Consider the following 15,214-nt stretch of genomic DNA (forward strand, 5'->3'; position numbering starts at 1 on the left):
TTCGAAAAGGCACAGTATATGGCAGTATTATATTTGGAAGGTGCAATGCTTGGCTGTACCATATTCAGAAAGAACAGTGTGTGGAGCTATGGGGAGCTTGTCTTAATATAGAGGAAGAGGATCTGCTGCAAAACAGTACAGAGGCAAAATGCAGCGGAAAGAAGTCGTCGCCATCTAGAACAGAGGGAGAAGAAAAGGAACCGCTACATAGAAGACGTCACCTATAAGTCACTACATGTCACTGTGTATTCTCACTGTGTCACATCAGTATTGCACTCGCCTGTAAGGCCTACAGTGATAATGAGTAAAACAACAGCTCCCAGCATGCCCTTACCATTGCTTAGATCATACTGTATAGATAAAAACATCTACAGTGCATTACCCGACTTCACAATTGTTATATTTGTTTATTAGAGTAGAAATAAATTTTACGTCACTCCATGTAGGGAACCTTTTGATAAAAACACCCCTGATTGTCCACGTAATACCAATCTACTGACACACACTACTTCACAGTTTGGCTTTGTGTTAGATCATCACTTCCTTTTTGTTAATTTGGTGCTAATACAATTATGAATGTCTTATTAGTTCAGTACTAGGCATGCCTCGAAGACATGTTTGTTTTCTGTATACCTCCTAGTATAATCTGACACACATCACACAATCTTCTCATCGATTTGCTTCTAGAGTTACTGTATTTACATGTTGAGTGTCTTGAGGCAACATACCTGTTTGGTAACTTTAAAGCTTTTACTTTAGTCTTATAACCTCACCTTGCCCGTGGCACATACCATATACTAAGGTTAAAATCTGAAAGGTAGCAGCTGTCTGTAGGCTCAAAACACAAACATTGATCTATGCTAAAGGAAGATGAGAATTGTACTGTGGTTACCTAAATATTTTGTGCGTCATAGACTCATGTGAAAACTAGGTCGGTCATTTACAGGTCAAGATGAGCAGTTTTACTGATTTTTGAACCCACTGGGGACGTGCCAATAATTGGGAATGGGTACAGTGCATCACTTATCTACAGATTACCCCTCATCTATAACCATTTCAGCATGGAGCAGCAAGTGATCTATTGCAGGAAATGCATACCTCCCAACCATCCCGGATCTGGCAGGACATTCCCGCTTTTGGGGTGATGTCCCACTGTCCCGTCATATGACCCACATTTAACTGTACATGCCTCTTATGCGGCATCTATAGTTAAATATGCCGCTCGGGTAAAAAGTTTGAAACGATGAGGAGCCATTGGCTCCTCACCCTGTCAATCTCTAATGTCCGTGGCTAGAGTAAGCCAGTGGACACAAAAAGCAGGACTGTTTCTCTGCGCTCTGGCGCACGAGTGACGTCATCAGACTCCGGAGCGCAGAGGAAGAGGACAGAAGAGACAAGGCTGTCATGCGGAGGGAGGTGACCGAGGAAGAGGACCCGATCAACGGTATGTATGTATGGATGGCAGGGCAGTGGCGGCGGTGGGCGGGCCGGCAGATGGGTGGCTGGCTTGGGTGGAGGAAGCATCCCTGCATCCCTATCTCCCTGCCTCCCTTGGGTGGGAGTACTTTTGCCTGCCTAATGAGGGAAACTGCTGCCTGTTTAATGTGGGGAACTGCCACCTCTCTAATGTGGGGGAACTGTCGCCTACCTTCCTGGGGGAATATCTACTATGTTCCTACCCAGCTAATATGGGGACTAACTACCAAGCCAATATTGCAGCTACCTACTATCTACATTGGTTATATAAGGGTTTTCATACAGTGGATGGCTGCATCTGGCGAATTTACCTACAGGGGCCACTCTTTCCGGAGGGGCCTTACCTACACAGGTCACCTATTATTACGGTTTGGGGCATTATAGATCTTAGAAGAATGAGGAGCCTAAAATGTTTTTTCCAACAGGTTCTGCTGAGAGGTGCATCATGACGTTCTGGGCCGGATGGAGAAAAAAAAGGAAAGTGATCGATTCCAATCAGAGAAGACATCACCCGATATAACTGCATTTAATCTCTTATATGGTCTGTAGTGGTAATAATGGGGGGTTTTGCCTGTCTGTCACCTGTATAGGACGTCCTCCTAAACTTAAATGACAGACTGACAATGTTGCTGTTAAATAGGTGTTCCCATTCTGCATGTGCTAGCGTGATGGGGCATGGCTAGGGGTGTGGCCGAGGACGTGTTTAGTGGGCCTGGCTTGTCCCTCTTTGCTCTCAGCAAAAGTTGGGAGGTATGGGAAATGGGATATATATATATATATATATATATATATATATATATTTAAATATAACAAAGATAAGCGGCACTATGAAGGACTTCAAGCATGCTTGAAAAAGACCTCATGGAGTAGGTTGAAACTTTGCACTTTATACAGATGTGTGAATAAATCATCACCTTTTTTGGGACTTGGAGTGCCACCTTTTTCCTTTATTTGGATGTCTATCTATATATATATATATATATATATATATATATATATATATATATATATATATATCATTGAGTTAAAACACCTGGTAGCAGGGCTGGCATTAGGGCATGGCAAACTGGGCAATTGCCCAGGGCCCCCATCCTCCAAAGAGCCCCCTGCGGCTGCTATAGTGTTTGTAGCTGGGGGAAGCAGTATAGCCCTGCAGCAAGCAGCATCCAGGATTGAGCCTCGCTGCAAAGTTCATTTACATAGTGCCGGCAGCGAGAGGTTTATTTAACACCCCCTCCTTCCGCGGTCTCCTCCTCCTCCTTCTGCTGTTATTTGCCGCACAGTTTAGCTGCCTGTCAGCCAATGATGGGGTGGATAATCTGTGGGCACCAGGAGGCATGACTATCTAGCAGCTCCTTAAGTATTTAATGCACCAAGCCAGCTTCCAATAAAAGTAAGTAGATGTAATGTGTAGATGTACATGTGTGATGTAAACAGTTCATCTGTTACATTTATTTGTGTATAGTGTTCTGTATTTGTGTGTAATGCATGTATGTTTAACCTCTTAAGGATGTAGGGCATACCTGTAAGCCCTACGCCCGGTCCCGGCATTTAAAATGGGGTCACGCCGTGACCCCGCATCATACCGGGTCGGTCCCGGTGGCTAATGATAGCCGGGACCCTGGGCTAATAGCGTGCGGCACCAATCATTGTGCCGCGAGCTATTAACCCTTTAGACTAAAATGAAAGTAAAAGTGTGGTAGCTTGGGGGTGTAGGCTAGGTAGGGTGTAGCTGTGCAGTGATGAAAGGGTGTTGGATTAACCCTTAACTGTCACGACGCCAGGGTGCGGGTTCCTCTCTGTATATACATATCCTACCGCCACCCGTCCCAGGAACGATAGGGAGGAATAAAGGATTGTCCACAACCGGAATTTTAGGAAACTGAAGCTAACTTTACTGCAGATTTTATGCAGGTTAAACGTAGTAACAGTCTTTACAGAGGACCGGACTTTAGGCTCCTCACAGGTTTGGTTGGGACCTTGTAGGGAATAAGCTTGAAGTATTTGCTTTACGTTGTTCCACTGGATTTAGGGATATTGTTTAGGTCCAGCACTCACGTAGGATAAGGATTGAGTTAGATTGAACTCACGGTTTTGGATTCGGCTGAAGTTAGCAGGCTTCAGGCCTAGATTTGTCTTGAACTCGGAGCTTCTCTCTCTCTCTCTGCTAGTCCAGAACCCAAGAGAGAAGTTACTGCTTTGCAGTACAGGAACCAAGAGAGCGATGAGTGGAAACAGCGCCCTTATATCTAAAGGGGCGGGCTTCAAGCTTATTGGTCCCCCAGACCAGTCAGTCCTAATACAAAGCATTCTGGTACATCACGTGAGATGAGCACATGACCTGGAAGGTCCTTAACCCTAGCAGAACAATATAATTATTAATCATGTGACCTAAGGTCCTGGAAGCAACATTTACACTATACAATATATAAAATATATGCATAAAATTAAAGAAGGAAGAGGTGACTAGGGGTTATTCCACTAAGAGCATCCTATCAGTACGGAGGAACTCTGACTTTGGGGACTTATTACACAAGGCACAGTACATGTACAGTACCGGGACACCACAAAAGCTTCCCAGCAGCTCAGTCGGGCTGATCGGGACAATCGCGATAAAATCGCGAAGTCCTGATCAGCTAGGACGCGAGCGGAGGTCCCCTTACCTTGCTCCGTCGCGTCCGATCGGCGTTTGATTGCTCCCAGCCTGCGCTACAGGCTTGAGCAATCGGCCCCCTATAATGCTGATCCATGCAAAGCTATGGCTTTGCAGGGATCAGTGTAAAAGATCAGTGTGTGCAGTTTTATAGCCCCCTATGGGAGCTATAAAACTGCAAAAAAATTTGAATTTTTTTTTTATAAAGGTCATTTAACCCCTTCCCTAATAAAAGTTAGAATCACCCACCTTTTCCCATAAAAAAAAAAAAAAAACTGTGTAAATAAAAATAAACATATGGGGTATCGCCGCGTGTGGAAATGTCCGAACTATAAAAATATATTGTTAATAAAACCGCACGGTCAATAGCGTATTTTTGGTCACTTTTTATATCATGAAAAAATGAATAAAAAGCGATGAAAAAGTCTGATCAATACAAAAATGGTACCAATAAAAACTTCAGAACACAGCACAAAAAATGAGCCCCATACCGGCTCATAGGCGGAAAAATAAAAAAGGGTCAGAAAAATAGAATTTTTAATGTATAAATTTTCCTGCATGTAGTTATGATTTTTTTCAGAAGTACAACAAAATCAAACCTATATAAGTACCTATATATGGACCTACAGAATAAAGATAAGGTGTGATTTTTACCGAAAAATGCACTGCGTAGAAACGGATGCCCCCAAAAGTTACAAAATGAAATTTTTTCTTCATTTTTGTCGCACAATTAATTTTTTTTCTGTATGATATATGGGTGAGTTTTTTTTTTTACCTATATGTAATATACAGTGGGGCATCTGTCACTATCTGTCACTAGGCCTACCTAAGGCCCAACGCTAGTGCAGCAAATATCGCAGCAGTGGCAAAGTTTCATGGCGCTAACATTTGATATATATATATATATATATATATATATATATATATATATATATATATATATAGATATAGATAGATCATAGCCAGAAAAGCCATTTTAAGAATACCTCCAGGTTGGAGATGTACACTCCTCAACATTGAAACTGCAGCACCAAGAAGGATTAATCTTGGAATAATGAAATCACAGATAGACATAGTAATAATATGCAAATGATAAACAAAAAAGGAAAGAAAATATTTAAAACATTTCAACTTATATAGTATCAAGTGTAAGTTCCACATGCAGATATACAAGCACTTACATGCCTTGGCATGCTATCAGTAAGGTTCATATTGTTGTCTGACGATTCTTCTGCCACACTGAATGCTGGCAGCTCACTTCGCAATTGACGACCAAAGAGGTCTCAGATGTGGTCGATGGGAGACAAGTCTGGAGGTGCTGCAGGCCATGGTAGCATGTTTTGGTAAGGCTGCATTCACACCTCATTTTTATGTTACGGGTGCCGGATCCGCCTGGGGAGGGGCAAATCGTGCTCTCCCGTACTCCAGGCGGACCAGCACTGAAATCCATTTACTTTAATGAGCCAACCGGAGTCAAACGGTGACTTTGGTTGGCTCATTTTTTAACCGTATGTGGTTTCCTGACCGGACCTAAAACCATAGCATACTACGGTTTTAGGTCCGGTCACAAAACCGGATACGGGTCAGAAATGAGCCGACCGGAGTCACCGTTTGACTCCGGTTGGCTCATTAAAGTAAATGGATTTCCGCGCTGGTCCGCCTGGAGTACGGGAGAGCACGGTTTGCCCCTCCCCCAGGCGGATCCGGCAGCCGTAACGTAAAAACGAGGTGTGAATGCAGCCTAACACAGGTTGCACACAGCAGCATAATTAATATGAAACCTGATGTTGTTGTCTTAACAAAATGTCTCGTGGGACACACCTTGGAGAAATGGTTACACCAATGGTTACACAATGAAATCATTGTAATGCCAAGCTGTAAGTGTACTGTGAATGAAGACTAGAGGGGTCTGGCTAAACTACATTATCCCACTCCACACTATAATCCAAGGAGTATATGGTGTTGGACTCTAAACCTATATCATGCTATCACTGCATCCAGAGACAAACATGGGAATCATCATTAAGGAGGTTAGACCTTCATGTTCTATGGAAGATCTGACTTTTAGCGCAATGTAATGCAAGTGCCTTCTGATGGTTTGTGTAGACACACTAGACTAGACATGTGAGGTACAATTTCACTCTCAGTACAAAATGGATCACTACATGGCATTCTTCTGCTGAGGTCTCTTAGTTCAAAAATGTTGTCCCTTTCAGTTTGCGACAAGTGGCAATAACTGGCATGTAAACAAACAGGAGGCATCACACAATCTGTATTGACAGCCCATTTATGAGGTTCCATGTAGCTAAAAAATGCCTTTTGATCTGGCTTTTATACCATCAAAGCCGGACCCAAATGTCACAGATTGGAGCTAGACTTTGGAGCTACTTTCTTGATTTGCATGACCCTATGGATTGCCCTTCTTGGTATTGCAATTTCAATGTTAAGGAATATATCATATAAAATGGGCTGTTGGCTTAATACAGATTATCCTGCTGTTGGACCCACTGAGCACAGCTCTTCTTTTTGAGGAATTTAGAAAGTGTTCAATTTCCTAGCAGTTCCACCACAGGAGAAATGAGGCATTGCACACTCTCCAGTAAAATTGGAGGGTCTGGTAATACATCCTTCTGCACTGGCTAACAGATCAAAGGGAAATCGGATCTATTTACTCATTATTATCCAATACTGTTTTTTTTTCTCTTAAGACCACAACAAATTGAAAATTCATATTTGCTGTATATTTCTATTAGATAACGAAATTCTTAATATTTTAATTGCTTTAACTATTCCCCTTCAAATTCAACCTTGTTTTAGTCTTCTAATGTGCGCTGGTCGTTCAAAGCATCAGAGAAGACAGACTATAACATTACAGTCATGTCATGTGATCTGGTTTATATTTGGAGCTTGAAAACTGCAGAACTAAAAAAAATATATATAATAGCTGCATCATGCTGACAGTCCTGCTTAATGGCTCTGAGATTTTCTTTATTGACCATCTTTAGAAGCTCAGCTTATTATTACGGAATAACAAATTTTAAATTGATTTTCTCACTAAACAAAGTTTACAATTGAAGGCCCCCTTAACTAAGGACCAACTCAAGACCACCCAGTTCATTCGGATTCATAACAATAAAATGTAGTATTACATGACAGATATACAAAATAACGGGAGAACATGTGATGTTCATAACATTTCATAACATTTCTTATAATTATTTGTGCCATTTTCAGTCATAACAATCCTTAAAATGTCACAGCAAAAGCAGCTATTTTCGTAGTAAGATTACCCTTTTAATTGTCAGTAACAATAGCAATATGGGGAACATAGTTACGGAGTTGATAAGGTAAAAAGAAGACAAAGAGATCAATCTAGAACTGTACTGTGATTATCTAGTAAAAGCAAAAAACCCTCATGAGGCACATGCCAAGGAAAACTTTTTCCCACCTCCAAACGTGGCAGTCAGAATAAATCCCTGGATCACATCTTGACTCCAGAAATTTTGTAACTTGGAAGTGATCCGTATGCACGGAGTAGCAAAAGAACCTCATTCCGGTGCTCACCTCCACCTGCAGAGCTGTACAGGAGCCGTGTGCTAAGCACACGGCTCCTGTACAGCTCAGCAGGTGGAGGTGAGTGCCGGAACGAGGTTATTTTGCTACTCCGTGCATACGGATCACTTCCAAGCTTCTGACCACCATATTGAGGCACTCCGATACGGGAATACCTCGGGCAGCTCCTTCCTTCCTACCCCGGAATCGGATGAACGCGCTACTAGATGTTATGCTCTCAGCATAACACAATCAGATGAGCACTACCTTGCTACCCACACATTTGACCGATTTTACACCGGAATAACGGCACAGGTTGTGCTGTGTGTCTGTCTCCCTCCCTCTTCTTTTTTCTATCTCCTACTGGAAATGTTGTAACTGTAACTTGTAGCATTATATTTTTTAACACAGGCATCTAGGTCACTCTTGAAAATGAACGATGTGGCAGCCATCCCAACATGATAGTCATTGCACTTACAGTAAAGAATCCCCATCTATGATGATGGTAAAACCTTTGTTCCTCTAAAATTAGAGGATGCCCCCTTGTCATGGTTACCAGCCTAGGTATAAAAAGATCACTGCACTGTCCATTGATATATTTGTACATTGTGATCATCACAACACATAACTTCCAAATACTGCCATTCTCCATCATCACGAATGGACACCGGCTAAGCAGCCATCTAATGCGACTAAACACATTTCCATCTCATTCCTCTCTATGATGATTAGAATGATCACACTCATTTGACCAAGAGAGAAAGAAGAGAGTCTGGTCCATTACTTGTCCAGACCTTGTAAATGTGCATAGTAAACTTTTTACATATGACATAAAATGTAAGGGGTATAATTTGGATACCCTGGGACCAGCCTTCTAGCCATTCAACCAATTATGGGGTTAAACCAGCTAAGCCAGTGAGGCCCTTTCAGATTCCAGTCTTGCCCTGAATTCTCCTTTCTGAATTTAAAGAATGTTTGCAAAGCTGGACATACCCATTAAAACTGAGTAGTGAGGAGTGTAAGTTACTGTAATTTCCGCCCTATAGGATGCACCGGCATATAAGAAGCACCCAATTTTAAAGGTGAAAATCTAAAAAAAAAAAGATTCTGCACCCAACAGTGATCTTCAACCTGCGGACCTCCAGATGTTGCAAAACTGCAACTCCCAGCATGCCCGGACAGCCATTGGCTGTCCGGCATGCTGGGAGTTGTAGTTTTGCAACATCTGGAGGTCCGCTGGTTGAAGACCCCCTGGATAGGAGGTAATACTCACGTGTCCCCGCCGCTTCGGACCCGTCACCGCTGTCCTGAATGTCGTTCCATCGCTGTCGCCAGATCCCTGGGGTGTCCACGACGCTCCGGACATCTTCTTTCCCGGGCTCCACGCTCTCCGTTGCTGTCATCACGTTGCTACGCACGCCGCTCCTACTGGATGACGAGACGTCGTGCGCGATGACGTGATATATCGAAGGAGAGCGCCGGCCATGCAGGGGATCCCGGCACGGAGCAGACACCGAGGAGGCAGGTAAGGCCCCTCCCGGTGTCCTGTAAGCTGTTCGGGACGCTGTGATTTCACCGCGGCGGTCCCAAACAGCCCGATTGAGCAGCCGGGTTACTGTCACTTTCGCTTCAGACACGGCGGTCAGCTTTGATTGCCGCGTCTGAAGGGTTAATACAGGGCATCACTGCGATCGGTGATGTCCTGTATTAGCCGCGGATCCCGGCCGTTGATGGCCGCAGGGACCGACCCGATAGGTGTGTATTTGCCGTATAAGACGCACCAACTTTTCCCCCTCAGTTTTGGGGAAGAAAAAGTGCGTCTTATACGGCGAAAAATACGGTAGTTAAAGGGGTACTTTTTAAATACACTGCTGCCAGAAAGTTAAACAGATTTGTAAATTACTCCTATAAAAAAAATCTTAATCCTTCCAGTACTTATCACTGCTGTATACTACAGCAGAAATTCTTTTCTTTTGGGATTTCTTTTCTGTCATGACCACAGTGCTCTCTGCTGACACCTCTGTCCATTTTAGGAAATGTCCAGAGCAGCATATGTTTGCCATGGGGATTTTCTCCTGCTCTTGACTGTTCCTAAAACGGACAGAGGTGTCGGCAGAAAGCACTGTGGTCGTGACAGAAAAGAAATCCCAAAATAAAATAATTTCCTCTGTAGTATACAGCCACTAATAAGTACTGGAAGGATTAAGATTTTTTAATAGAAGTAATTTACAATTTAAAACTGTCATCAGTTGATAAAAAAAAAAGAAAAAAGAAAGTTTCCCACCGGAGTACCCCTTTAAATACCAGTTTAACAAAGAAAAAAAAATCTATATGAAATAATACAACAGGTAAATCTGCTCTTCTGAGCCCGGCTCCAGCTTCAGTAGGATATGCTCAGTTGCTCAAATTACAATACGTATTGTATAACTTTAAATTGCCCAAGGCTTAGAAGGCATTGTGTTGATGCCATCATTGTTTTGCCACCTGATTTAAAAGCAATGCCAATAGAATGCTTTTGTGTTCATGCACATTTATTGTTATTTGTTTCTTTACCTAAATCTATTTTTTATAAAAGAAAAAAAAATTATAGGTATATAGAAAATAACCCCTGCTCATAAGCCCTACTGGGGCTTATAGACTTAAAGAATTGGAATGTCCCTTTTTAGGAGGCCAAAAGCAGCTTCTTCCTGTAGCTAGAGACTGGTTTCTAGAAGTTTATAGCCAATCATTTCCATGTAGGTGGGAGAAGTCTGCGAAAGCAAATCTTAGAGTTGGTGTTGGAAATACTAAAATAAATCTTATCATGTTAGTAATATTTGTTCCAGCTGGAATTTAATATATAACACATGTATAGTATAGTGTCAGCATCAGCAATTGTACCCTTATGATAGTGCCAAGAAATGATCCTAAATAACAGAGTGACATACAGATTTTACAAGATTTAGAAAAACAGAGCTGATTTCTTCCCAAAGCAGCTCCACCTCTGTCCTCAGGTTGTTTGTGGAATTACAACTTAAATCCATGGAGCCATGTTGTAATACCCCACACAACCTGAGTACAGATGGTTTTTCTAATCGTGGATAACCCCTTTAATATCTACTCTCCATCAGACTCCCTTGCTGTTGTTTAACCTCCAGCTTTGCCACATTGCACCAGCACAGACATACTATTATACACTTCCCGGGGTGATAGACATTTTAACCATATGAGTAGTTATATAGGGAAAGCCTGGCATTAAATCTGAAGGCAGTGACCTTAATCCAGCACCTGCACGACCATAAAATTATGGCAGCTACATTAGAATTGGTGCATGATCATGGTACTGTTCATGATCAGAATTGTTGCACAGATAGGCCACGATTAAAATGAAAAATAGTTTTCTTTAGTTAGGCACAACAGGGGGCGGGGGGTTGGAACTTACAATTTCTCATTTGCCACAAAGTTTGACGCACGGCAGCACATGCGTCAGGTAACTAAAATAATGATCATTATTTGAGTTACCTGACGCATGCGCTGTACTCTTTCTCAAGCACGTACATCGTAGCACACTATAATTAACCATTTATTTATGTATCTTATGCAGGCTATGCTTTTACATGTTTATAGCTATGTTTGTTAAGTGAATATATGATAAACCAGTCCTTTTTACTAGTTACCTAATTTTTTCAATCTCAGCCACACCCAGTGGGCGGAGCTATCTGTACCCTGCACCAAAACTATGTGTATTTATTGTGGTTTGTATGCTATGCATGTCATGATGCCATTATATCTGAAGAAGGGGATCCAAGGCCCTGAAAAGCGTTGTATCTGGCTAATAGAGATGTCGCAAATTGTTCGCAGGCGAACAGTTCCCGGCGAACTTAGCATGTTCGCGTTCGCATCACCGGGTGAACATATGTGAAGTTTGATTCGCCCCCTATACTTTATCATTGCGGTAAACTTTGACCCTGTGAGTCAGAGTCAGCAGACACATTACAGCCAATCAGCAGCAGTCCCTCCCTTCCAGACCCTCCTACCTCCTGCACGGATGCCATTTTACCCTCATTCAGCATGCTGCAGGCTTAGAAAGTGGAGGGACAGAGAAGCTGCTCCAGCTGTATAGGGAAAGCGATAGCTAGGTTGCTGCTAGGTGGTGTATTCAGGGTCCACTTTACTCCTAAAGCACTAGTCTAACATCTGCTTTAAGGACAGCACCCAAAAAAGCCCTTTTTAGGGCTCAAATATCAGTCCGTGTGTCTTGCAACAGCTGGAGGCACCCTGGTTGGGAGCCCCTGTTTAAAAGGGGAACTCCACTGGCAACCTTTTTTGCTCATTGTCACACTAGTGCAAATCCCATTTGGTGTGACAGTTGTTCAAATAAAAAAATAAAAAATACCTTTTTTGGCTGTGAAATAAAACCAGTGCTGCCTAAAGGGGGGCTCTAACTATGTGCTGCCTAATATGGGGGAATCTATGTGCTGCCTAAAGGGGGGGATCTAACTATATGATGCCTAAAGGGGGCTCTATGTGCCCTAAAGGGGGCTAAAGCACGTTATTCCAAAGAATTTAGGAATAATAGGTGATTTATGCCCTTTATGGATTAAAACCAGACTCTGCATCAACTATGTAATTTCCCATGGGAGTTTTGCCATGGATCCCCCTCCAGCACGCCACAGTCCAGGTGTTAGTTCCCTATTGTGGCCAGAAAGAGTCCTTGTGGGTTTTAAAATTCTCCTGCCCATTGAAGTCAATGGCGGTTCGTGAACATTTGTGGAAGTTCGCGTTCGCAAACCAAAAATGTTATGTTCGCGACATCACTACTGGCTAATAAAGTAATTTTTACATTTACTGCTATCTCCATCGCAGCTTCATCCGTGGATTGCGCCACAGACCCGGATTTTTCTTCTACTGCATGCACCATATACCATTGGCTGGACTGAGTCTGGAGGCAACACAAGGAGGCAGAACCACTTCTTACATGCACTTGTGTAGTTGTGTCTTTTACACAACCGCATCAGGTGAGAGAACCACTGAAACATTGTGAGACCTATACTCACCTATTGTGAGGCCCCCCCCACTGCTTTTGCTTCTTGTCTATATATTCAAACGCCCATGTCTTCAAACGCCTGGTAAAGTTATATAGTTAGTAGAGTTGAAAAAAGACACATGTCCATCAGGATCAATCCATCAAGGGTACAGTTTGGGATCCAAACCATGCATAATCAACTATAGCAGGTGATCTGACTTATCTTGTATTTTTCCATGTATTAAGTAATGGATCATGAAGACCTGCAGAGACACATAGACATGATTATAAAATAGCAGTGTAGGAAGGCATAAGAGGTAGGGAAGTAAAGTCACTAGAGACCTTTAGGCCCTCAGAACTAGATAGACATAAGGACTCATCAAGGGTTAAGTGCAGCAACCCTCGGTGACACAATTTATATTACCTACAGGGGTATTCTAACCATATCCAATCATGTGGTACCAGGAACCTTAAATTTTACACATGAAATAGATCTAGGTGGAATGATAAAGAAAATACTTTCCTCTCTTGCTGCCGATTCCCCACCAGTGCACATCTGATGAAGCAGGTCTTCACTGCTGATAATTTCCTGGTCTTGTCTTGACACTCTGCTCAGCTTGTCACTGGCTTTGGGGGGGGGGGGGGGTTACCACTACAGCCTCTGATTGGCTGATAGGGTATTTCTAGTGTGTCAAAAAGAGATCAGAAAGAGCTTAGCAGCAGGTACTGTCAACATCGGAACGTCATCGGTAGGTAATCCCACCCTGAGCTTTTTCAAGGGTGAAAATAATATGGAATTATATGGAATACCCCTTTAATGGTTAATCCATAGCATAGATTTATAAATGTCTGATAGATACTGGTTTTGTGACCTCAACCTATAAGGAGAAAGGGTCCTGTGACCCTTGCTATGTCTACCAAAATAATCAGTGGTGGCCAAGAAAATGGTGGACAAGTGGAAGTGAGAAGGAGGTAACACACTAGCTCTACTGATCATATAATTCCCATTTGCTCCCATACTTGGCCTAATCTCAGCTTTTTGCCAGCAATTCGGCCTTGTAATATGCTGACACTTTCTATTCTGTATAGATTGCTTTTCAGAAGTGGTCTCCTTATCATCAGAGGCTGTAAAGGTGTCTCCAGTATACAGATAAGGTGGGATCAGGCCATTCACAATTGGTGATGGTCACAGCTCCCCTCCTCTTCTCTGCACAATGGCCTCTGCAGAGGTCAAAGAGTATGCCTAAAAAACTTTCCTAAATAAGTTAATGTGGCCCACCCTAATCTACTGTTCCTATGCCCATGTGCCTGCATTTATAATATTGTACAAAGTTGAAATAAAAAATGCACAATCAATAAAGAGATTAGAAAAAAGGAATTAGTTGCCGGGTCTAGGTAAAATCAGCAAAAAATCAACTATAGTTGTCATCCTGTATCCTCTTCACTTTGTAGCTCTACTGATCCTATAATACAGCTGAGTTAAGACCACATTACTCACTTAATGCCATTTCTGTAGTTTCCTATAAATCAATATGATTAACCCTTCCCGTAATACAGGACTCCTTAGCTTCATCTCCTATAAACGTGGGCAGGGGCCCGAATATGACTATTCTACAAGATCACTTTGGAAGAAGCATCTCTGATGTATTCTCTGCAGTGACATGTGACTTCTTTCGCTACAAGCAATGGGATCAATTGGATGCAATGTATTTCTGGACGGCCTTGAATAATTTGGGTACCATCCAGGGGCTGTATTACAAGATAAGCAGGAGTGTGTCAGCATTTACATTCAGACTCCTTGCACTTTCCTGCATCAGACTCTTGCTTAAGACTGACTGGATGTGTACGTGAATCCTCAGCTAAGGACAACTCCATCATCCGACAGGAGTTCCTGATATTCCTTCCACGATGTGTGACTGCTTCCATCTGTTTCTGCCTAACTGGCAAGGATCTCCAGCCAGTGGTGGGAATCTTTTATATATCTTCTATATACTAATACTATCTTTATAACTGCATTACTGTATGAGCTAATTCTCCAGCCTTTCTGATGACAGGGTGTGGCATCTCCTGCTCATGCCATGTGTGGATTGCATGAGTATTGTGTATAATTGGCAATATCCAGACATCTATGATATAACATTCCAGTCTTTACTGTATTTCTATGGGCTGCCTTGAAAGACAAATCTCACTTTAATTCTTCTGAAGTAGCAGAGTTCACTTTGTCCTTCAGCAAACATTATCAGGTTCTGTCGTTTTTTCCTGGCAAATCATACCTATGATGTGACAGAAACCTAGTCCTAAGGAGTTAAAGGACAAATTCAACTCTGCTACATCTGTATTTCACATGATTTTGCACAGTCATCTTCATGTTGAACACATTGTTGTATTGGTGCTTTCAAAAAACTTGGGTTTTACTTATGAAATTGGCATAAAAAATGTATCTTAACATACTGGTTAATTTTGTAGGATGCAATGCTTAACATATATATATATATATATATATATATATATATATATATATATATATA

This window comes from Hyla sarda, chromosome 11, assembly GCF_029499605.1.
Source record: "Hyla sarda isolate aHylSar1 chromosome 11, aHylSar1.hap1, whole genome shotgun sequence".
Taxonomy (NCBI): domain Eukaryota; kingdom Metazoa; phylum Chordata; class Amphibia; order Anura; family Hylidae; genus Hyla; species Hyla sarda.